The 26,765-nt window shown below is 39.6% G+C and overlaps 1 pseudogene; it reads right to left on the reverse strand.

The window, feature by feature from the left end:
* Positions 1–15,563: 15,563 nt before the first annotated feature.
* Positions 15,564–26,765, reverse strand: part of LOC107400398 (vomeronasal type-2 receptor 116-like) — an 88,066-nt pseudogene continuing 76,864 nt past the window's right edge.

Raw genomic sequence — 26,765 nt, forward strand, 5'->3', positions numbered from 1 at the left:
CCCTCTGAAGAAAATACTTACATGGATGAGATGCCTTGCTTTCCAAGAGTCTCCACGACCCTGGAGAAATGTCCAGCATTCTCTGACCTAGGGCTCTACAGCTGATGTCCACAGCAGAGGTAAAAAACATGAGTTGGAAAACAATCTGAGGACATCTCAGTTTCAGGTCCAATGACATCAACTCATATCCCTGGGTATTGAGGCTCATTGGAGAAAGCAATGTTGGGCAGATTGGTCCCAGGACAGTGACAATGAGTTATTTGTTTGAACACCTTTAGAAATGATCTCAGCAGAATGGATAAGAAGATGGACGGTTAGATGTGAAGGTAAAGAACTGAAATGACCCATGACAATCAGAGTTCATGTGGACACACTGTGTGTTCTATTCCCAAGTGCAAATAAGAGAGACTCACTCTCATGTGTATGGCATCCACCATTCATAGATCATGAGCAGTATGGTCCATGCTACGTCAGTCACAGAGACCAAATATCCAACCAGTATCCCTGCTCTCCATTTTGTGATGCTCCAATAATCAGATAAAATCCACAAATTCCTTGGCTTATATTGTGTCCAGAAATGCCCAGGCTATCATTATCCATGAGAAACTAAGTTGAGTATTTGGTTATAAAACATGACCTCCTTCTCTGAAGTCAGTTCCTTCTGATGACCTATTCCTTCAACTTAATCCTTTTTTATCAATTTGCTCATGCTTATCTCAAAACCCAGTAGTGACTCCAAAGCAGCACTGTGCCCAGTAGCTTAGAACCCATTAGTAACTGGGAATAAAGCCTGTGTTCAATGTGTAAGCTGTTCTTATCCCATTGTCATGCTCATATAATTGTGGCTGCATTCTAGAATATGCATTGCCAGTGGGAAAGCTCATTGATGAGTTTGGGCTGAGGAAACACCTTTAGATGATATGGACTACAGAGCAAACAGCACAAACATAGAGCAATTACTTGGTGTGGAGAATAGAGATGTTATTTAGTCCTGGAGATGAGGTACACAGGGCTGGTGTTCTCTGGATCTTGTGGAATATTTAAAAAATCAACATTTAACACATGCATGGCCCCCTAGTTCTGTGGTGAGCTGCCTAAGACTGTGTACGATGTGGATATAGAGAGATGTGATGGGAGTAGATGTTCATATGAAAATGAGAAAATTCATGTTTCAAAACTGAATCTGTATTGATCACAGCAATCAAGAATAATGCTTTCTTTCTACTAATTATTGTTAGTTTTAAATTAGTGCATAACACAATGGGATTTAGTGTGGCGTTTTCATAGGTGTGTACCCGTGTACTTCACTGATGATTTCTCCTTTATTACCCACACTTGTCACTCATTTCCTATTGATTTTCTTACTCAGTACAAGTAGCTGCCTTCTAAGTTCAAGTCATCTGTGTGTATGTGTTTCATATGAGAGAATATGTGGTAAATTTACACAATGGAGTGTTACTCTGCTGTTTAAAAAAATGACATCATCAGCTGGGCAATGGTGGTGTATGACTTTAATCCCAGCACTCATAAGGCAGAGGCAGAGGGATCTCTGTGGGTTCACGAAAGCTAGGTCTACAGAGCAAGTTCCAGTTCAACCAGAGATACACAGAAAAACCCTGTCTCCAAAACCAACAAAACAAAAAAAAGGCATCATGAAATTACAGGCAAATGCATATAACTAGAAAAAAGAAACACCTTGAGTGTGATAATCTATTCCCAGCATGATAAATATAGAATGTATTCACTTATGTGTGGGCATTAACCATTAGGTAAATGATAACCAACCTATAATCCATGGACCCAGAGAGGTTAGGTATAGAAGAAAGCTCTCGGAAAATGCATGAATCTTTCAGGGGGAGAAATAGAATAGAATTTATGGGTGGAATGTGGGTGGGGGACAGGAATGGGGTGTCAGGTGGGCAGGGTGAAGAGAAATGGGGTTGAGGAAGGGAATCTGGTGAGAGACAACTGGAATTCAGGAGCAGTTGATCTCCTAGGTTGCTGAAAGTCATACAGACCTGCTCAGCTCATCATTCACTGTTTAGTTAAAAATTTTAGACTTTCTAAACATTATAGTTTCATTCAGTGGAAATAACAATAATTTTACTTTTCCCCGTCACAATCAAATTTTCTTTTCTGATTAAACTAGAGTGTTATGTAAAAATGAAAATAATGAGAATTCAGGTTCTTTTCCCAATTACGCCAAGTTGTTTTTGTTGTTAACATTTGATCATTTAACATGACAGTTTTTCTGGTAGGTGTTTTTTTGCAAAACTAAGAAATCACACTCTTAATATGACATTAGTTTTAAATTTTTTATTAATTTTTAATTTGTGTGTATATGTGTGCGTACGTGCACACATGCATTTGTGTATAAATACAGACACTTAAAGTGTGACTGTGAAAGTCAGAGGGTAGTTCTCAGAATCTATCCTCTCCTGTCACTGTGGGATCCTGGAGTTGGTCTCAGAGCCTCAGGTCTGTCTGTGTCTCTTGCCAGTGAGACATCTTGCTGGCTGTGGTATAAGTTTTTAGTACATCTGATGTTGTTACTAAAAACAGAAGTTGATCAGGTAATATGGCAGTTTAGAAGCCACGCTAGAACTAGCAAATGATTATAGTTGGGGAAACAAAGGGAACGTGATTATTTCATCACTCCATCAGCTGCTTCTCCAGTCCCTAGGATATAATTACTCAATATTCCAGTATCCATGGTGTCAGCACTCATTGCAAACAATAGTCTGAAGATATTTAATGGAAAATCACAGATACAAGTCATTCATAAGATCTAAGTGTCATTTTAAGTAGCATGATAAAATACTGTGTCTTTTCATTCTTTCTTGTTTGAGACATGAATAACTTTGTCCAACATGTCCATATTGGACATGCTACCCACTAATTAGCATCTTGGCTATCAGACTAACAGTCACGGCATCTGAATGCTTGTGTTCATATAACACTTATTGAATTTTTTTATTTGAGAAAAATTAGAGTGTTTGGACATTTCTATGTCTTTTCATCTAGGCCTCAATTTCTTTTATGTGGTTGTATTTGTAGATTTTCTGTTCTGAGAATTCTAATTCCTCTCATAAAGGAAAGTGTTTTAAACTACATAATAGTTATATTAGGATTTTTACTTAAAAATTAAGGAAACCACAGTCTCCATTTCACATTTAATTTAATTATTTTTCCCATTTTTTATTAAGAAATTTTCTACTAACCCTACATACCATCCACAGGTCCCACCTCCTCCCTCCTCCCACCCCGGCCCTCCCTCCCAAGCCACTGCTTATCCCCACATCCTCCAAATCAAAGTCTCCATGGAGAGCCAGCAGAGCCTGGCATGCCCAGCAGAGGCAGGTCCAAGCCACTCCCGGCCTCACCAAGGCTGCGCAAGGTGCCACAGAGCAAGCACTGGGCTCCCAAAAGCCTGACCATGCACCAGGGACCAATACCCAGCCCCCCTCCCAGGTGTCCCCCAAAGAGTTCGAGCTAAACAACTTTCCCCCATATCCAGAGGGCCTATTCTAGTCCCACGGGGGCTCCAAAGCCACTAGTCCAAAATTCATGGGTCTTCACCAATATGGACTGTCGTCTCTGCATGTCTTCCCATCATGATCTCACTGTCCACCCCCATCCGCTGAATCCCTCCTCTCTCCCACCGACTGGATTCCCGGGGCTCAGCCTGGTGCCTGGCTGTGGAATCCTGCATCTGCCTCAATTAGTCCCTGGGTAAAGGTCCTATGATCACAGTTAGGGTATTCACTAGACCGGTTACCAGAGTAGACCAGTCCAGGCACCCACTCCATCACTGCCAGAAGTCCAAGCTGGGTTCATCCCTGTGGATTCCTGAGAGCTTCCCCGGCACCCTGCCTCTACCCACTCCCATGATGTAGGGCAAGGGATGGCAGACTGCAGCCCACAGCTTTGGAGAGGCTAGCTGACAGGGAGGGACACATGGATTGTCCCGCACAGGAGAAGTGGGTGGGATCTGTATGAGCTGGCTGAGGGTGGGACAGTGGCTGAGGGCAAGGAATGAGGGGTGAGAACAAAGGGAAATGGGAGGGTCCAACTGGACCAGGGAGGGAGTGGGAGATCAGGCAAGCGGATAACATGATGACTTGAAACTTTAAAGGACTTCACGAATAAGAAAATTATCTCTGGCAGAAATGAATCCTATAATTAAATATTATTAAATAGAAACTATGCCTTATATGAAAATCAAAATATGGATGAATAGACTAGTATATCATCTTTTTTTGGAAAATTCAAAATTACTGATTGTGTTCTCTTAGAATTGAGGTTTAAATTTTTCTCCAAATGGACTTCTCTTTCTATTTAATAATGTTATTTTGTATGCTGTGGTGTTCTGTGGGTTTTGCTGTTTATACAATATTTTGATTAACTTTTTGAATATATAATCTCTCATATTTACATCATACTCACCACCAAGTCCTCCCAGATCCAGCCCTTACCTCGCCTCCAGCATTTTATCCTCTGTATTTTATGTAAGCCACTGTGCCCTATGTGTTGCCCATATACTAATGGCTGGGAGGACATTTACTACAACATGGTTGATCTAGCAGGTGCCATACCTTTAACAAAAACTGATTCTCCTTCTTGAGGCTTTCACAGTTCAGTGGCTTCCCAGCCATGGGGATTAAGGAGCCACTCCCATCTCCATTCTTGGTTAAATGCATTGCTCATCTACAGGCTTTGTTCTGGCAAACACAGTTTGTATTAATTCATGAGTACAGCAGTCCTATTTTGTACAGAAGATATTGCTTTGATCAGGTGATCCGTAACCTCTGATTCTTGAAAACCTGTTCTTATCTTCCTTCGTGGTGGTCCCTGAGCCTATGTCAGTGGGTTGATATATTTTTCCAAATGTGACTGACCATTCTACTGACACTCACTCTGTGAACTCTGATGACTTCTGGGCATCTGTGTTAGCGACTCTCCACTGCACAAATGTGCTTCGCTAATGATGTCTAGAGATGCACTAAGCAGGAAATGTGGAGATATGAATGTTTGATACTATGTTCACTTAGATAATTAATAGGAGTGATTTGCCCTTGGGGATCTTGGCCAGAGTCTATCACCAGGCATGCATTTCTGTCTAATGAGCACACCTTGAATCCAATAAGAAAGTAATTAGTTACCAATAGAACATTTATGCCACTGCTGCAGATAAGGCATATCCTGCCTTACCAGTTGTTACCATAGCTAGCCTGTAGAGGGGTACTTTCATTTCTATCTTGATGAGTTTGATTTTAATTCATCATTATATACATTTAAATTTTCTAATAAAAGAATAAAATCAAACACAAAAATACACAACCCTAAAATATGTGTGTATATCATGAAACAATCAACCTTTCCATGATAAAATTGCTTGCTTTCTTGATATCTTTGAAGCCTTATATAACCACAGTTACTATTCATTTATGTATGTAAACGAGCATGTGATATCAAGGAGCTAGTCACATTTGTCTTCTCACACTGATAAATGAACTTGGTTTTAGGATACATATGACTGAACATAGAACACATTATGGAGTTCTGAGAGCTAAACTTAAAAAGATAATTTCAGACTCCAAACAGGAATACAACAACAACAAATACGCCATATTATACTGAAGGAATTGTATAAAGGCACGTCATTCTTAAAATTACAAGAACTCACCCAAATATTTACTCGTATTCTTTTTCCAGCATGATTGTAGCACAGAATTAAAAATTTGTATCTTCTTACAAAAGATGGATAGACCTCATGATCCTGGAACACTGAGGATAAAAAGGTTTCACTGTGTCTTTTATCCTCTGAAATGGATGGAGAAAGAATTGTCTTTTGGAATCCACTACAGACAATCTTAGACACCCTTGCCTTGTTGTTACAACACTTTATTCTTTATCTAAGCCATGACACAGGCTGTAATTTATTAAAGAAACCAAATAATATGAAGCCCATCCACAGTTAACCTATTCTTATTTGATTACTTCAAAAACCAACCAATTTCTAAAGAAGAATTACAGGGTATCAGAGATTAGATTATTATTAAGAGTTGTGGTGAGACACAATAATCTTCCTCAAGGTACAGGAAACTGGATGCAAGGTGATATTTAGTTAAAGCTGAGTGGTTTTCATGTGGGAGCCCGTTCTGGGGTTCCTCGTGGCTTTACCCAGCAGGTCCGAATAGAGGATGATCAGGACCACGGGCCTGAGTGCAGGTGTCTGAGATGGCCTGCACTTGGCTGTGCTGGGGGAGGAGGTCTTTTGCTCCACCCTCTTGGCGTCTCTATAAAAACCCTAGGCCAGAGACAGTCAGGGCCCTTTGGAATAGGTTCCAGGCCCTCTCGAGGCTATCCTTTATTTTCTATCTGTTTATCTCTGCAAGATTCTCCGCTATAAATCCTTCTATCTAATATTTCCTGCTGCTCGCACTCAAGAAAACTCTGGGAAGCTGGGGGGTGGTGGGTAAAAGCCCCACAGGTTTTCAGAATAGGAACCCTCTCACCATCTGTGCACAATGATCTACAGAGAAGCTGCTGTAGTGTTCACTAGGGGAGGAATACCATCTGCATTTTATTTTATTGTTCTGCAAAAGACCCAAAGTAAACTTTTACCATCGCATCATGGAACAAAACCCACAGACAACCTGATCTCACATGGCAAAAAGCAGGAAGCAACAACACTGAAGCCAGGAAGAGGACAGAGATGCCCACTCTCCCAACTCTTTTACAGGACTGTGGTTGGAGTACTACCTGCAGCAATAAGGCAAGAGAAGGAAGTCAGAGAGGACACAGAGAAAAAGAAGTCAAACTGCCCATATTTGTGATGCCAAAAGTTCTACAGAAAATAATCTAGAAATGATCAACTGATTCAGCAATTTTGGCAGAGAGAAAATTGACTGCTCAAATGAATATCTTTCCAATTCATCAATAACGAATGCACCGAGAAGAAATTCATAAACATATTCCCATTCACAAGAGTCTCAAAAATTATCTAGTAATAAATCTGAACAAAGAAGTCAATATACTCTATAATGAAAACTTTAAAACTCTTAAGAGACAGAGAAACACAATAGAAAACAGACATTCCACATAAGTATATAATAATTAAAAAAAATAAAACCAGAGATGAAAGTGGACAGATTACCACAGGAATAGGACATGATGTCGGCTCAGCTTGGTAACATTTCAGCTGTCTGTGAGGGAAAGAGGGAAAGCTTGAGTAACTCTTCATGGATAGGGAAATAAAGCTGACATAGTTGATGACACATCTATATTTTTGTAGCTTAGAAGAGAGAGAAGGAGAAGGAAGGCTAGAGCAGACACACCACTATTAAACCTCTGGATATTGTTTATATTTCTGCAGGACCTCAATCACACTGTAGTATCTGTACATTAATTAATTAAAATCAGCCCTGGTTCAGGGATCTCAGCCTGCAACTAGTTGAATAGAATTAGCCATAGAGCATTCAGATGAATCAGGAATATAGACAAAGAGACATCACAGGAAGGGGTAGGGAGTGATGCAGAATTTCGTGCTTTGTTTTGCTTTGGGACAAATGGAGAGACATGTCTCTTCCAGTGAAACAGGAAGGTCAGATGGATGTTTCTCAGTCTCTCTAATTTAACAGATTTTACCCTCACATCTGATTTTTGAGTCTTTATTAGTAAATAAAATGGTAGTATCTTAGTTTAAACTTACGTAGAACAACCACCATGTACCAAGGCCCGGGGACTGAAAGTCCCTCAAAGCTACAGCCTGAGTGGCTGTGACTATGGGGCTGTGGGGCTGAAGACACTAATTAAAGTATCAGTAGATTCATGTGCAGCTGCTGAGCTGACAGAAGAACATCATTGTATGTTCTCATAAACCCATAGGAAGAGAGATTTGAACTTCAAATCAGGATTGCCCTAAATCATTCAAACCATTGCTGTGCATTTGAGTTGATTTTTATGACAATTTTCTTCTTTCTGATTGTTTCTCCCTACAGCTTACTTTTGGGCCCTTTGATGCTACCCTGAGTGAACAAAGGTTTTCTTCCCTGTACCAGGTGGCCCCCAAGGACACATCTCTGACACTTGGCATTGTATCATTGATGATTAATTTCCACTGGAACTGGGTTGGGCTGTTCATCATAGATGATGACAAAGGTGCCCAGATTCTATCAGATTTTAGAAGTGAGCTGGAGAAAGGGGAGTCTGCATAGCATTTGTGGAAATAATCCTAGCTATCAGAGGTTCATTTCTGACCACACCCTGGAAAAATCAGGTGCAAATCCTGGAATCATCAGCAAATGTGATTATTATCTATGGGGACACTGATTCTCTGTTGATCTTAATAGTAAATATAAAGCAGAAGTTACTCACATGGAAAGTCTGGGTCCTGAACTCACACTTGGATCATTTCAAATTTGATAACTTTTTCCTGTTAGACACATTGCATGGGACCCTTATTTTTCACACCATAAGGAGAAGATCATTAATTTTACAGATTTTATCCAGACAGCCAATCCTTACAAATACCCACAAGACATTTATCTTCATAATTGTAGCATTCATTCTTCAATTGCTCCTTTTTGAGGGAAGACTGTAAAATTGTGCATAACTGTCTGTGTATACCTTCTTGGGATTCTTGCCAGGGAACAGGTTTGATATGGCCATGAGTGAAGAGAGTTACAATGTGTACAATGCAGTGTATGCTGTGGCCCGCAGTCTACATGAGATGACTCTCAACCAAGTACAATTTCAAACTCCTGGAAAAGGAAATGAGATGGTATTCTTCCCATGGCAGGTAAGGGAACTCTGTAGTATTATAACATTAGCAACATGCCACTCTAAGGGTTTATAAATGCCCTAAAACTAGACAATGCATAGTTTAGATTATTTTGTCAAAATCTATGAGAGAGACTGTGCAAGGAGGAGTCTGCTTATCTTCCATATGTAGTTGTATTGCAAAGGGTCATACAATATTTTTCAATAATAAAAGTCCATTAACCCCAGAGATTTCACACAGCAGAAAAGACACAGACAGAGAATTGTCACAATGGACAAGGATACTTCTAAAATGCTTATGTTACATAAATGAACACTCATAAAACCATTCGTTTCACATAGTGAAAATCTCAATATTTTCAAAACTTAATTGATGTGATTAAATACTCTTTTTTATTTTATTTATTTTGTTTTATGAAGATTAGTGTTTTGACTGCATGTATATCTGGGTGAGGGGGTCAGGTCCCCTGGCACTGGAGTTACAGACAGTTGTGAGCTGCCATGTGGGTTCTTGGAATTGAACCCCAGTCCTCTCTAAGAGCAGTTGGTGCTCTTAACCTCAGAGCCATCTCTCAGGCCCAGGTATGAATATATTTTGACAGAAGGTGGGAGTTTTCTCCATGTGCATATATGACTTAGGAGTGCTGGGTTCTAAGATTTCTAATAGAACTGATTGGAATATTTTAGAACCATAATGATGTTTCCAATATCCTTGGGTATAATTTGATTGATATGAGTGATACCTATGTTAAAGGTGTTTTTCACAATAGGGATTAAAATCAAGAAGAGATGCTGCCTAATTCTGCCTCTGTTGTACATCTCTGGAGTTTATGTAACATAAGAGCATGCATCTCTTCCAGCTGAGCCCTTTTCTAAAGAACACTAAACTCATCAATCATGCTGGAGACCAGGTGGTCCTGGATTGGAAAAGAAAATCACATGCAGAATATGACATTCTTAATTTTCGGAAATTCCCAAAAGGTCTTTGGATAAATGCAAAAGTAGGAACATTTTCTCCAAATGATCCAGAGGCCCAGAAATTGTCCTTATCTTCTCACTTGATACAGTGGGCCACAGGATTAACAGAGGTGAGTTTCATCTTACTCCATTATTTTGACCTGTATATAAATTTCAAAACATGTATTTCTGTGTGTTATGACCCTTTCCTGCCCACACAGGACCAATTTATAAACACATAATGACCACCAATATAGAGGACTGTCTTCATATATAATTTTTCTGAATGAAGTATTTATTTTCCAATCTGACCATTTATTTAATATACTATATACTGTATCTCTTTCAGGATGACTTTCATCATTGTCATAGATCATCTGACAAAAGATTTATTTTGGACCCATCTTGAAAGGTTTCAGTCAATGGTCAGTTGGCCTTTTGCTTCTAGGCCCCTGTCAAGACAGAAGAGCATGATGGAAATATTTAAATGTGTTACTTGTTTGTTTTGCTCTTTGCAGTATTGGAGGTTTTCCTTGGGTCACAGTTTGAAGGTATATTCACTCACTGCAGGAAGTCATATTTTTAGGTGGTAGAGATAGCTGTTCACATTGCATCAACCGTCAGGATGCAGAGATAGCTGAATGCCACTGTTATCATTCTTTCTTCCTTTACATTCATTAGGGACCAGGACCAATAAATAACTCGAGGTCACCCACTTTAGAGAGTTTTTTTTACCTCATTTAACCTGTAGCTGGAGTTTTCTCCAGTCCTGCCTAGCACCATGGTCCCTGAAACCACTTATAAAATAATCCCTCAGAAACTTACATTAATTAAACTCCAGGACCATTAGCTCAGGCCTACCATTGACTAGCTCTTACACTGAACTCAGCCCATTTCTGTTAATCTGTATGTTGCCATGTGTTCTGTGGCTTTACCTTTTGCCTTTACATGTTGCTCCCTGGACAGCAGGCTGGCATCTCTCCTTGGCTTCCACCTCCCAGCTGCTCTTCTCTGTTTGTCCCACCTCTCCTATACTTCCTGCCTGGCTACTGGCCAATCAGTGTTTCATTTATCAATCAATCATAGCAACATATATTCACAACATACAGGACATCACACAGCAGTAACCTAATGTAGAAAACCTTTCACAGTAGTTCTCTTAGATTGGTTTCCACGGTGATTCTAAGATGAACCACTACCATGGAAGACAAAATGAATACTTACCATGAATGAAAAAAAATTTATTTTCCTTTCTATCCAGGAGTCAAGAGACAATAGGTTTGTAGTTTCACCAAGACATGCTAACAAGGACCTAAATTCTTACTTTTATGCCTCATCTCATAATCTTTCAACAATTTTTCAACACAGTGATGTTATTAGGGTCAAGCTTTTACTACATGGGCCTCTGAATGACTCACCTTAGCAATAAAAAGTTCAACTATCTGCATTTAGAAATATCAACATAAATAAATTAATAATTCTATATTCAAAAACATTCTACTGGAGGTTCCATAAAACATGACCCTTTGCTAACATTCATTTTATTATTCTCAGATTCCTCAGTCTGTGTGCAGTGAGAGATGTCATCCTTGATTCAGGAAAACCCACTGAGAGGGGGAGGCTGCCTGTTGCTATGACTGGAAGCAATGCCCAGAGAATGAGATTTCCAATGAGACCGGTACATGTCAATCATGCAGAAAACATCACAGCTCTCCACATCTGCAATGTCCAAGCAAAGGAAAAATATCTATAAGTGAACTGCAATCAATTCACATCTGTAAAGACAATCCTCTTCCTTCCAACTGTTAGAAAACAACACATTGTAATTCATTTTTCCCACTGAAATAACACATTCTTGATTTAAAATTCATACCTGCTTTGTATTCTTGAACCAATGTGAGCATGATTGCCTACAGAAAATCACTCTTCCCACACCAGTGCTGTATAATTCATTTCATAATAAACTTTGTCTTGGTTTCTTTTCTACTTCTATGAAAAGGCACCATAACCAAGCAACTTATGAAAGAAGATATTTAATTAGCTAACTATTTAAGACTGTTAAGAGTCCATGAGGGCAGAAGAGAAGCATGTGTGGTAGGTTAAGTGAGAATGGCCCCCATAGGTTCATACGTTTGAATACTTGGTCTACAGTTGTGAAACTGTTCGGGAAGTATTAAGAAATGTGGCCTTATTTAAGGAGGTCTGTTATTGAGGGTGGAAATGGTGCTTTAAAGCCTGCTTCATTCCCAATTCTCTCTCTCTCTCTCTCTCTCTCTCTCTCTCTCTCTCTCTCTCTCTCTCTCTCTCTCTCTCTCTCTCTCTCTCCATGCCTATAGATCAGATGTTAGCTCTCAGCTATTTTTCCAGCTCCATCCTTCCATCCTGCAGCTTGCCATGTTCTCCATCTGGAACTGTGAGCCTGCAGGTTAAATTCTTTCTTTTATTAGTTGTCTTGGTTATGATATCTCGTCACAACAGTAGAAATTAAACTAAGACAGCATGACAACAGGAACAATTGAGACTTTACATACTGATCCACAAGTAGGAGACAGGGAGACACGCTGTGAATGGCAAGAACCTTAAAACCTTTCTACAGCAACAGCCCTGTCTCAAAAGGTCCAGATCTCCTAATCCTATTTTCAAATAGCTCCACTAACTGGGGGCAAGTCATACAAATATGTGATGTAAGGGGGGACATTTTCATTCAAACCACTGGAGTTTACTCCCTTACACCCATAGTCTTGTGAGCCTATCATAGCTTTATTTTTAACTTTATTTAAATTTTAGGATAACGCTAAAAATTATACAATAAATCTTGAGCACAGCCTTCCTACCCTTCCCTCCACCCACTCACTCAAACTCCCCTTCTTCCACAGATCCACTGTTTTTCAGTTTCCTTCCAAAAATGACAGGCTTCTGCGTGATATGAACTGAACTTGACATAACAAGATGCATAACATAATAAGACTTAGCATAAACTCTCATATCATGGCTGGACCAGACAATCCAGTAGGACAAAAGAGTCCCATGTGCAGGCAAAAGATACCTCCACTTCCAACTGTTATGAGTCTCACAAAAATCCCAAGCTAAAAAAACACAGCATGTATTCAGAAGGCCTAGCACAGTCCCATGGAGGATCTCTGATTGCTGTTTCAGTTTCTGTGAGCCATGATGAGTCCTGTTTATGTGATTCTTTGGGCCATTTTCTCCTAGTGACTTCAACCTCTCTGGCTCCTACAATCCTTCCTCCTCCTCTTCTGTGTAGTTTACCAAACTTCCTATAAAGTTTAACTATGGATCTCTGCATCTCATAAGCTGCTGGAGTAGGTCTTCCTGATGATCATTGGGCTAGGCACCAATCAATGATTATATCAGAATATGATTAGAAATCATTTCATTGACTTTTTTCTTTGTTTCCTTATTTCTTTTTTCTTTTAAGTAGTGTGTGGTTCTCTTCTAAGACTCTGAGAATTCAGCTTCATGTTCCTGGCCATCCAGGCAGTGTCAACTATGGGATGTTTCTCATGACTTGAGCCTCAAGACAGATCAGTCACTGATTGGCCATCCCATAAGCTTTGAGTCACCATTACCCCAGCACAGCTTGTTGACAGGGCCATTTGTTGATGAAAAGTTTGGTTGCTGATTGGTGTCCAATTCCCAACAATGAGAGCCTAGCCTGGTGAAATAAGATGCATGGGTAAGGTTCCATTGTGGGAGCCTGTTTTCAGGTTCCTCGTGGCTTTACCCAGCAGGACCGCATAGAGGATGATTAGGACCACGGGCCTGAGTGCAGGTGTCTGAGATGGTCTGCACTTTCCTGTGCTGCTGCACCCCTTGGCGTATCTATAAAACCCTGGACCAGAGACAGTCAGGGCTCATTGGAAAAGGTTCCAGGCCTTCTCGAAGCTATTCTTTATTTTCTATCTGATTATCTCCACAAGATTCTCTGCAATAAATCTTTCTATCTAATATTTCCTGCTGCTCACACTCAAGAAAACTCTGGGGAGCTGTGGGGTTGGTGGGTAAACGCACCACACTCCATTTCCTACATTACTAGGTATCCTCTCAAGGGTTAACCTCATAGCTTCAAGAAAGTCTCCACTGCACCAGATTTCCACATACTTCCCTATATATCCACCTATTCCAACAGTCTCTCCTTCTACTCTCTTCCTGTGTCCCCCACTCTGCACCTCATCCCTCCAATTCTCATCTCCATCTGCACCCAGAACACCCACAAAAATCAATTACATTTCCCTTTCCCAGGAAGATCCATTTGTCACCTCTAGAACTCTTCTTGTTACTTAGCCTCTGTGTGTCTGGGGATTGTAGTGAGATTATCCTTAACAGCTAATGTCCACTTATAAGTGAGTACATATCATGTTTGTCTTTCTGGTTCTGGATTACCACACAAAGTATGGGTTTTTTCCTAGTTCTGTCCATTTACCAACAAATTTCATGATGTCATTTTTTTTCTAACAGATGAATAATACTACGTTGTGTAAATGTGCCACATTTTCTTTATTCAGTCTTTGGTTAAGATATATATAGAGGGTTTCCAGTGTCTAGCTATTATGAACAACACTGTTGTGATCAGGGTTGAGCAAGACTCTTTATGGGAGGATGGAGGATCTTTTGGGTTTATGCCCAAGAGTGGTATATCTGTGGCTTGAGGTAGGTCAGTTCCCAATTTTCTGAAGAATCACTATATTGATTTTATAGTGGCTGTACAAATTTTCACTCCCACCAGCATGGAAGTGTGTTCTCCTTGCTCTGTGTCTTCACTAGCATAAGTAGGCACTTGTGTGATTGATCATAGCCATTCTGACTGGTGTAAGATGGAATCTCGAAATCTTTTTGATTTGCATTTCCATGATGGCTAAGAATGTTAAACACTTTTTGGATGTTTCTCAGCCATTTTGGTTTCCTCTATTGAGAATTCTCTGTTTACTTTCAGACCTCATCTTTTCATTTGCCTATTTGGTTTGTTGATGTCTAGTTTCTTTAGTTCTTTATATCATTTGGATATTTGCCCTCTGTTTTATGTAAAGTTGGTGAAAACATTTTCCCATCTGTAGACTGCCATTTTCTCCTATATATGGTATCTTTGCCTTAGAGTAGCTTTTCAGTTTTATTAGATCCCAGATATTAGTTATTGATCTTAGGGCTTGTGGTATGGGTTCTCTGTTTAAGAAGGCACCTCCTGTGCCAGTGGCTTCAAGGATACTCCCCACTTCCTCTTCTGTTAAGTTCAGTGAATTTGTTTTCTTTTACAGTGAGTCTGCTTTTATGTTGAGGTCTGATTCATTTGAGTTCTATGCAGGATGATGACTATAAATCTATTTGTGTTCTTTCACACGCAGACATCCAGTGAAATAAGTACCATTTGTGAACGATGTTTTCTTTTTCCATTGTGCCTCTCTGGCTTCTTTATCAAAATTAAGGTATGCATATGAGTGTGCATTTATGTCTGGGTCTTCCATTAGATTCCATTGATGAACCTATCTGTTTTTATGCCAATACTTTATGGGGTTTACTACTATAGTTCTGTAGTACAGGTTTAAATCAGGGATGGTGATACCTCCAGCAGTTCTTTTATTGTACAAGATTGTTTAACCTATCCCAGTTTTTTGCTTTGCCATATGAAATTGAGTCTTATCTTTTCAACTCTGTAAAGACTGAGATTGTGTTGCAATTTTGTATGGATTGCTTTTGGTAAAATGGCTATGTTTTCCTATGTTGAACATACTGAACCATGAGCATAAGAAATCTTTCCATCTTCTTAGATAGTCTTCATTTTGTTCTTCAAACACTTGAATTTCATGTTATGCAAGTCTTTCACTTGCTGGGTTAGTGTTTCCCCAAAAGATTTTATATGGTTTATGGCTATAGTGAAGGGTGTTGTTTCCCTGATTTCTTTCTCAAACACTTTGTAATTTGTAAAGAGGAGAGCTACTGAATTTTTTAATGAAACTTGTTCCCAGCCACAATCCTAAAGGGTTTATCAGCTCGAGGAGGTCCCTGGCAGAATTTTGGCATCAATTATGTATACTGTCATATCATATGCCAATACTGACACTTCCAATTCTTCCTTTTCAATTTGTATGCCCTTTATCTCCTTCAGTTGTCTTATTGCTCTAGCTAGAACTTCAAGTACTATACTGAGTAGTTACAGAGGAAGTACACAACTTTGTCTTATTCCTGAAATTAGTGGAATTTCATGAATTTCTCTCCATTTATTTTGATGTTGGCTACAGATTTGATGTAAATTGCCTTTGTGAAGATTAAGTTTGCTCCTTGTATCCCTAATCTCTCCCAGACTTTTCTTATGAAGGGTGTTGGATTTTGCCAAAGGACTTTTCAGGATCCAATGAGATAATCATATACAATTTTCTTTCTTTCAGTTTGTTTATATGGTGATTATATTTATTGATTTGCATATGTAGAAAGATCGCTTAATCTCTGAGATGAAGCCTACTTGATCGTGATTGATGATCCTTTTCATATGTTCTTGGATTCTATTTGCAAGAATTTTATTGTATTTGCACCTGAATTCAAAAGGAAAATTGGTCTGTTATTCTCTTTCTTTCTTGACTCTTTTCATGTTTTGGGTATCAGAGTGACCATGATCTCAGAAAATGAATTTAGCAATTTTCCTTCTGTTTCTAATTTGTGGTATAATGTGAGGTATGTTGGTATAGCTCTTCTTCAAGGTCTGGCACTGTGCTTTTTTTTTGCTTGGGAGAGTTTTAATGACTACTTCTATTTCCTTAAAGGTTATAGATTATTTAAATTGTTTATCTGGTCTTTGTTTTTCATTTTATTTTATTTTACAATACCATTCAGTTCTACATATCAGACATGGATTCCCTTGTTCTCCCACCTCCTGCACCCTCCCCTTCCCCCCAGCCTACCCCCCATTCCCAACTCCTCCAGGGCAAAGCCTCCCCTGAGCACTGAGATTGACCTGGTAGACTTAGTCCAGACAGGTCCTGTCCTCTCCTCCCAGACTGAGCCAAGCGTCCCTGTATAAGTCCCAGGTTTCAAACAGCTAACTCATGCAATGAGCACAGGACCCGGTCCCACTGCCTAGTTGCCTCCCAAACAGATCAAGCCAATCAACTGTCTCACCTATTCAGAGGGCCTGATCCAGTTGGGGGCCCCTCAGCCTTTGGTTCATAGTTCATGTGTTTCCATTCATTTGGCTATTTGTCCCTGTGCTTTATCCAACCTTGGTTTCAACAATTCTCGCTCATACAAACCCTCCTCTTTCTTACTAATTAGACTCCCGGTACTCCACCCATGGAGTAGCCATGGATCTCTGCATCCAGATCCCTCAGTTGTTGGATGGGGTTTCTAGCATGACTATTAGGGTATTTGGCCATCCCATCAGCAGAGTAGGTCAGTTCAGATTGTCTCTCGACCATTGCCAGCAGTCTATTGTGGGCGTATCTCTGTGGATTTCTGTGGTCCTCTCTAGCACTTGTTTCTTCCTTTTCTCATGTGATCTTGATTTAATTTTACTAAGTTGCATCTATCCAGAAAAAAATATCCATGTCTCTTAGATTTTCCAATTTTTTTTTTTTTGAGTACAGTATGACCTAGTGATTCTTTGAATTTCCTTGGTGTCTGTTGTTATGCCCTCCCCTTGTCATTTCTGATTTTGTTAATTTGGGTATTACCTCTCTGCCTTTTAATTTGTTTGGATGGCAGTATATCTATTTTGTTGATTTTCTCAAAAACCAACTCTGTGTTACATTGAATCTCTGTATTCTTCTCTTAGTTTCTATTTTATTGATTTCAGCCTGCAATTTGATTATTTTTGCCATCTTCTCTTCTTGGGTGTTCTTGCTTCTTTTTGTACTAAAGCTTTCAATGAACTGTAAAGTCACTGGTATGAGATCTCTCCACTTTTTATGTAGACACCTTTTTCCAACATTTTACTCAGAGTTAATGTCTGTATTTGGGGTTTGGTGTGTTTCTTGTATGCAGCAAAACGATAGATTCTGTTTTCATATTCATTCTCTTACCTATGTCTTTTTATTGGGAAATTGAGTCCATTAATATTAAAAAATATTAATGATCAATGATTGTTAATTCCTGTTTTCATGGTGGTGGTGGTGGGTTTAGAGTGTGTGTGTGTGTGTGTGTGTGTGTGTGTGTGTGTGTGTGTGTGTGTGTGTGTCTGTGTGTCTGTGTCTGTGTGTGTCTGTTCTTTGGTTTTTTGTTGGTATGAGATTATCTATTGACATAATGTAGTGGATGTAGTTAACCTCCTTGGAGTTTTGATTGGAGTTTTGCTTCCTGTACCTTCTCTAGGGCTGGATTTGTGGGTAGATATTATTTAATTGTGACTTTGTCATGAAATATCTGGTTTTCTCCATCTAAGCTGATTGGGAGTTTCGCTGGATATAGTGGTCTGGGCTGGCATCAGTGTTCTCTTAGACTCTACATAACGTCTCTCCTGACTCTTCTGGTTTTCAGAGTCTCCATTAAGAAGTTGGGTGTATTCTAATGGGTGGGCCTTTATATGTTACTTGGTATTTTTTTCTTTTTGGGCTTCTAATAGTTGTATTAGAACATTGTTCTGTATGTTTAGGGTTTGATAATTATATAGCTTGGAGATATTTTTTCTGGTCCAATCTCTTTGGTGTTCTGTAGACTTCTTGTACCTGTATGGACATGTCCTTCCTTAGGTTAGGAAAATTTTCTTCTAAGAATTTCTTGAATTTATTTTCTAACCATTTAAGCTGGTATTCTTATTCTAGTATTATTATTCTTAGTTTGGTTTTACATAGATTCCCAAATTTCCTAGATGTTTTATGTTAGGAATTTTTCGATTTAACATTTCCTTTGATCAAGGAATATATTTCTTGTATTGTATCTTCATCACTTGAAATTCTCTCTTCCCTCTCTTGAATTCTGTTGGTGATGCTTGCATGTGTAGTTCCTGTTCACTTACCCAGATTTTTGATTTCCAGAATTTCCTCCGTGTTTTCTTCATTGCTTCTCTTCCATTTTCAGGTCTTAAGTAGTTTCTGTCACCTGCTTGTTTGTATTTTCCTGTCTTCTTTGACATTCTTTAAAGAATTTATCAATTTCCTCCAGTTTTTTTTATATTCTTTTCCTCAATTTTGTCAAGGGATTTTTTCATTCCCTCTATCATCTTCATAAAGTTGTTTTTAAGGTTGCTTTCTTGTACTTCAGCACTGTTGGAATGTTCAGGTCTTTCTGTTATAGGGTAGCTGGGCTCGGTGGTGCCATATTGCCCTTTCTGTTGTTGATTGTATTCTTACACTGGCATTTAGGCATCTAGGTTTGTACATTATACATCTTTAGATGTTAATTCCTGACTGTCTTTTGAATGGGTGTTTCGTTTCTTGGATTGGATTCTGTTTCCTCTTTGGTCTTCTGGCCTAAGTGGCCAGCGATTCTGGTGACTAGGCAGTTTATAGGGTATCTCCAGTGGGGTTTTGTGGCCTGCAAGACCTGTGGGATTTGAATATCAATCTGGCCTCTGTGTTCCAATAACCTAAGTGGCCTCTTGTGTTCTGGGTATCTGCTTACTATCTGGGATTCCTAGTATTGCATAGGCTCCAATAAGGCAGAAGTTTTCTGTAGAGGTTGCAGGCTGGGATAGGGGATACAGATGGTGTGCAGTGGGGGCTGGTGGGGCAGCTTTGGTGAGTGTTGGCTAGCAGTGGGCAGTGTCTTCCCTTGGGACTCCAGAACCAGCCTGGCCTGAGGTAAAACAGAAGTCTTCTGCCTAAGGTGTGGGCTGGATTATGGAGCCCAGAGGAGGGAGTACAGTCTTGGGCTGCAGGACATGCTTTAAGGAGTGTTAGCCAGCAGCGGCAGAGCCTGACCTGTGGTTCCTAGGAACTGCCAGAGCTGTTTGCTGGATAATGGATCTGAGTGAAGGGAATGCTAGGGTCCCTAGAACCAACCTGGCCATTGGTGAAGCAGAAGTCTTCTGCTGAAGTTGTGGGCTGGAATATGGAGCCCAGGGGAGATAGCGCAGCCTGGAGCTGTTGGGAATCCTGGGGTCCCTAGGACCAGTCTGGCCTCCATTAAAGCTGCCATAATAGTGGGCCAAAATATGGAGATGAATAGACATTTTTTCCTCTATTTTCTTCTGGCCTTAATGGACTTTTCCTTTATACTTTGATTTCCAACTTTGTGTTTTATGCTTTTGGGGTTTGTGTGTGCATGTGTGACAGAGTGAGTATTTAATTGTTGTTTGGTTTGGTTTGTTGTGATTTTGTTTTATCTTTTTTTAAAAAAAGAGAGAAAGACAGGGTGTGGAATTGGGTGGACATGGAGATGGGGAGAATCTGAGAGGAGTTGGGGGAGTGCAAAATCATGATCAGAATATATTAGATAGGGAGTGTGAATGGTAATGTGATGATATAAAGAGATTAAATATATATATATCAAAAATTAAAAGTGTATAGAAATATGGACATTATTAAGACATTGAAAATATAGCAGAAAATCCATAAGCGTATATCATAAGCCAAGAGTAAATTGATAAGATATCAGGAACAGAGAGTTCAAACACTTGACCATGAAGACATAAGAATACATGAGTAGTTCTGTATCTCTGCCATGCAGAGATACTGCTATACAGAGTTATGAGAACAGTGTCACTGATGAAGTGGTTCAAGGCTGCAAGAATTTAAGAATTTTAACTCATTCGTGCTCCTTCATAGAAGGAACAAACTTGGAGAACACCATGGAATTATGAATGTAGATGCATTTGGAATACAAGAGAACATCATATAAGATTTCAAAGGATTTCAAAGGACATCCTCTCTATTGCACTGAACTCTCGTGCCCTCTTAAGAATGGAGATGTATTAATGAAGAGGCAATGACAGAGTGAAATTAGGTTCATGTGAGGTATGCCAGTGCTCTAGTGACTTGTAAAACAGATACAACAGTGTCACTCCAGGAGAGGATACCATAGGAGTAACAACAGAGAAAGCATTGGTGCTGCTTAATTTCTATCATCATGAAGCAGAAGGCAAATTGAGTTTTATCCTTCTGTATTTGTATCTGAAACAAAACAAGGTGGTTCAGATATCATTGCAATATTCTCGAGCAGGTAAGTGACTTAGAATAAAAGGGGGAACCTGAGTGTGCATTCATAACCACCTGCATTTCTGCCAGATGTGGACCAGTGTGTGAAGTGTCCAGAAACACACTATGCAAATACTGAGAAGAGTAACTACCAACATAAGACTGTGACATTTCTGGCCTATGAAGACCCTTGGGGAAGATTTGAGCGTCATGTCCCTGGGCTTCTCCTCACTCACAGCTGTTGTTCTTGGGGTGTTTCTGAAACACAGAGACATTCCTATAGTCAAGGCCAATAACCAGCATCTCAGTTGTGTCCTGCTCATCACTCTCCTCCTCTGTTTTCTCTGTTTCTTGTTTTACATTGGCCATCCTAGAACAGCACCTGTATCCTACAGAAGAACATATTTGGATTTCTGATCACTGTGGCTCTTTCCACTGTGATGGCCAAAACTCTCACTGTACTTATAGCCTTCAAGATCACTACTCCAAGGAGAATAAGGAGGTGGCTGCTGATTGCAAGGGCCCCTTATTTCATCATTCCTATCTGCACCCTGCTGCAAGTTGTTCTCTCTGGAATCTGGATGGCAACCTCTCCTCCATTTATTGACAAAGATATCCTTTCAGAACATGGACACATCATCATCATTTGCAACAAAGGCTCAGCTATTGCCTTTACTGCATCCTGGGATACCTGGGGACACTGATTATAGGGAGTTACCTCATGGCTTTTTTGTCCAGGAATCTGCCTGACACATTCAATGAAGCCAAGTTCCTGGCTTTCAGCATGCTGGTGTTCTGCAGTGTCTGGGTCAGATTCCTCCCTGTCTACCATAGCACCAAGGGGAAGGTCATGGTGGCTATGAAAATCCTCTCTATCTTGGCTTCCAGTACATCAATCACTCTTAGGCATCATCATTGTTCCCAAGTGCTACATAATACTATTAAGACCAGAAATGAACTCACTTCATCACATTAGGGACACAACATATGCTAGAAGAACAAACCTTAAAACCTAGCTCCCATATTTCTTTAATTAAAGAGTTTTGATGTATAATTGTTCTCCACTCTCTGAATACTCACATGTGAAGTCATAATTTGGCATTTGATCCCATATGCTATTATTTCTTTAAGTAATCATATTAGGCTAAATGAATTTTGCATCAATCCTCTTATTCATGTTGGAATATAGCCTTCAATTTGAGTTCTCCTCTTACATTCACTATTACTTTTGTGTTATTGATTTCATTTACTGATGAAATGATAATTTGGGAATTTTCCACTTGGATCATTCACATATTTTATTAATTTGACCACTAGAATATTCCAAAAAAAATATTTCTGCTGTCAATTACATATGTTGATGAACAGTTTCAAGAGTTATACATGTAAATATTAAACATTTTTAAATTTGACATTCATTACAACAAATTTGTGATAATATAGTGTTCTGTTTCTGAAGCCCTTGAGACCATTCTCCAAATTGTCATGTGTTCTTTTCTTATATGTTTTATTCTGAAGAAATTCAAATTATTCACATTCGATGCAGCTTTTCATGAAGATTATACTATACCATACATACTAAGTTATTGCAAACTCGGGACCTCATTTTATAACCCAACTCCAAATGTCAACCAGAACAGCCAATTTGTAGTCAACACCAGCAGCCTCTCTTGAATTATGATGCCCTGTGCAAAATGCCCAGATGTAACTACTCCCACTGACTCTGTACTCACTTCTCTGTGTTACTCTAAACATCCAAGCAGCCTTTATCTTGTCACTTCCTCACAGTCCTTCACCTTTTGCTAAAGGAGTGCATATTCCTTCAACTCATACAGACTGGAAAAGACCTACAATCCAGGAAGGCCATTTGCAGCCATTGAAGCAGAGGCTTCTCTATATCCTGGACTCCAGATAGAATCAGCAGAAGATACTTGGCACTCAGCTTCAGAACCTGTCTGTGTGATGCCTGTATGTGAACAAAGACTTAGTGAACCATGTCTGAGAGAGCCAGATCAGTCAGGAAGACAAGAGTAAATAATAATCCATAAAGAAGATGTGGACTGGCACACATTCTTATACACACAGGGTTCCCAATAGAGAAGAGGATGTTTCATGTGTCGATAAAGCCCCAGGACTCTTCCCATGATGTACTTCCCTCATTCTCATGGAAATACACTTTGTTCAGTTGGCTGCTCCATTCAAACACTGTGTGTGTGTGTGTGTGTGTGTGAGAGAGAGAGAGAGAGAGAGAGAGAGAGAGAGAGAGAGAGAGAGAGAGAGAGAATATATAAGAGAAAAAAGGGAAAATGGAATAAAATAAAATAAGGGAAATTTTTTTAATCTCGTCATGGAAGCTGCAGTGTGAGAGAATGATTCATGCCGTAAACCACAGAATCTTAATTCAAAATAACAAATGGCCCAAATAGAGTCTTTAAACTTCCCTCTGAAACTTCACAAGCCATGCTCCCATCTTCTGCATTGCACTCAACATTCTTATGTTCCTAGCTACTACAGAACAGCTCCCATTAGGTAAACACTCAAAGGATTTTCTTACACAATGTTTCAAAGTCCCTCCATAGTCCTCCTACAAAACAACGTGGTCACGGGTGTAAAAGCAAGACCCCACTCCTGGTACCACATTGTCTTAGTTAGAGTTCCTATAGCTACAATAAAACAACATGGCCAAAAAACAAGTTGTAAAGGAAAAGGCTTATTTTTCATACACTTTCACGTTTGAGTCCATCGTTTCAGGAAGCCAGGATCAAAATCAAACAGGAACTGAGGCAGAGGCCATGGAGAGGTGCTGCTTACTTCCTTGCTCGGTCTGCTTTCTTATAGAACTCAGGACCACCAGCCTGGGGATGTCACCACCCACTTTGAGCTGGGCTGTCTACTAAAGTGAAATCTTTGTTTTACTGAGATACTGGATGCTGGTTGGCTGAGTTGAGAAATTAGTGGTGATTAAGAAGAGCCCTCAGTGGTGGTAGTGCTCACCTTTAATCCCAGCCCTCAGGAGGCAGAATAGAATGCATGTGTAACAGTAGATGACAAAAAGAAAATAAACTTAGTGGCATCTTTGGATGTTTCTTGTCTCACAATATCATGTCAGGGTGTTTTCCTTTTTTGTTTCTTTATTTCTTTGTTGTTTTAATCTTTTTTGTTTTGTTTCATTTTGTTTTGATTTCTCTTCTTATTTTTTTTCTTCTCTCATTTAAGCCTACTAGTTTCTTTGACTATGTACAATGGCTACCACTTTACAGTTTTTATGGGACTGAAAATGTGTAACCAAGTGGGTCTCTGATTTATCTGATATTTCTTGCGCTCCTTTCCTTCTTTTTGTTTGTTTTGTTCAATCTAATGTGTTATTGTCTTGTTTTTTCTTAGTATGTTTCATTTTATTATTATCCCACAGAAATCTCTTTTTTTTCTAGTGACAGACAGAAAAGGTTTGGATTCTGGTGTGTGTGTGTGTGTGTGTGTGTGTGTGTGTGTGTGTGTGCATAACAGTCCTTGGAGGTCCAAAGAGGACATTGATCCCATGGAGATACTGTTACGGGGGGTGTAAACTACATTTTATGATGTCTGTATATTGAACTCTACCACTTTACAAGAGCAGTATATGATTTTGTCTGATGAGACATCTCTCCAGTTTCTGCAATATTCTGCAATATCTGTGTATTGAAACATCCATGTCACTCCTAAGTTCTACTTCACTAAATCCAAAGATGCATCACGATTCTGTAGTCTTCCAGCTTACAAGGGGTAGCATTTTGTTGCCTTCATCTGAAAACATGAGGTCACAAACTTCCTTCAATTTCTCCAATAATCAATTGCTGTCAAAGTCTTACATTCACTAAGTTATCAAAATGAAACCTCTGAGATAATTTCAAATCTTATTACATCTTAGAGACAAAAAGAACACTTCCACTCATCACTAATGTCCAAATGCAAAGTCCTTTAGAAATTGGTGGCTGAGTAGAAAGTTATGGGAGGCAATATAGATAAAAGTAGCATACATGACACTGATAAACAACACCATTAGAAGAAACAGTGAGAGTCATTAGCTAATGAATAATCTTGCATTGTATCCTAACAGTTGGTTCTGTACCAACATTACATTTGACAGTTGAAATTTATGAAATGTGAGTCCTGGAAAATGTTTTCTCCCTTAACTTTTGAAGAGAATTTCTCTCTGGTCTTACCAAAATGATGTAGCACTTGGGGACAAAGATGCATGCCAGCAAGCCAGCACTGGAGGCTAAGATGGAGAAGACCTCCACAGCCACCATGACCTTGCCCTTGGTGCTTTGGTAGACAGGGAGAAAAGTGACCCAGACACTGCAGAACAACAGCATGCTGAATGTCAAGAATTTGGCTTCATTGAATGAGTCAGGGAGATTCCTGGCCAAGAAAGCCACAGTGAAGCTCCCCAGGGCCAGAGAGCCCAGGTATCCTAAGACAGAATAGAAAGCAGTTACTGAGCCCTTGTTGCACACAATGATGATGTGGCCATGCTCAGAGTGTGCATCAATGTCAACAGAGGGAGGAGAATTGCCCAGCCAGAATGCACAGAGAATAATTTGGATGAGAAGGGAATGATGTAGGTTGGTGCCCCTGATACCAGAAGCCACTTCATCCTTCTTCCAGGAGTTGTGACTTTGAAAGCCAAAACCACAGTAATTGTCTTGGCCAACACAGTGGAAACAGCCACAGTGAATGAAAGTCCATATGTTATTTGCTGCAGGATACAGGTAGCTGAGTTGGGATGGCCAATGAAGAGCAAGGAGCAAAGGAAACAGAAGATGAGGGAGATGAGCAGGATGTAACTGAGAGTGACGTTATTGGCCTTCACAATGGGAGTGTCTTGGTGCTTCACAAAGATCCCAAGAACCAGAACGGTGAATGTAGACAAACCCACGGCCATACAGGACAGAGTCATCCCCAAGGGGTCATCAAAGGCCAGAAAGGTCACATCTTTGTACAGGCACTTGTTCTGCTCTGCATTGGCATACTGGTCCTCTGGACACTTCATACACTGATCCATATCTGATGCAGAAAGAAAAAGTATTGTTAGTGCAACTTCAGCATTTCTTATGGACAGGCCACGTCAGTGTAATCTGTATTTTGGAATCTTGAAAACATCCACATATTTATTGATAAAGATGTAGTTGAGACTTTTCTGAAGAGCATTGCATCGGTATCATAATGCCTATCTTCTTCAAGGTCAAACACAGATCCTATTGATACACTATAATATGAATCTTTCTGTCTGGATTAGAAGTGATGCCCTCAAGAGAGATGGAGACTTAGTCTTATCCTGGATGAAACCACTTATAGGTTTTTTTTTATTCCCATATGATCATCACCAAACACACAAGTAGTAGAGCAATAGCAAATAGAATTGTGTGTGTCTGTGTGTGTGTGTGCAAGTGCATATGTATGTGAAAGCAGTAAATGAAAAATAGTGTTTGAAAATAGTAAATGAAAAAGAGCTCATGAGTTTGAGTGTTTTGTTGCATGTGATGTGTGGGAACTAGAATGAGGAGAGAGGGTGGTTTTATAATGTATGAAATTCTCACAAAAAATTATTTAAATATGATGCCCTTAGTTGTGTCCTCATCAGGGAATAGGGATAGCAAATAGTTTATAAAATGAATTAATCCTACTCTTAAGGTAGAAAACACAATGCATTCATAGCACCGAGAAGTCTTGTATCTTATACCACCACCTTAGTGAGCACAAAGCACTTGCTTACTTCCCCAATTTCCTTCTATATGAGACCTGTGTCAGGACCCGCCCCCACATTTTCCCCCTGGGTGTTCTTGGGGAGTGAGGAATGAGAGATTTAGGTAGAATTATAGAGGGAAGAGAGAGAGAGAGACAGAAACATAGGATAGTCTCAGAGGGGCCTAGATCCTAATCCACTGGCTCAGAACTTTATTCCAA

The sequence above is a fragment of the Peromyscus maniculatus genome, chromosome 1 (genome assembly GCF_049852395.1).
Source record: "Peromyscus maniculatus bairdii isolate BWxNUB_F1_BW_parent chromosome 1, HU_Pman_BW_mat_3.1, whole genome shotgun sequence".
In the NCBI taxonomy this organism is placed as follows: Eukaryota; Metazoa; Chordata; class Mammalia; order Rodentia; family Cricetidae; genus Peromyscus; species Peromyscus maniculatus.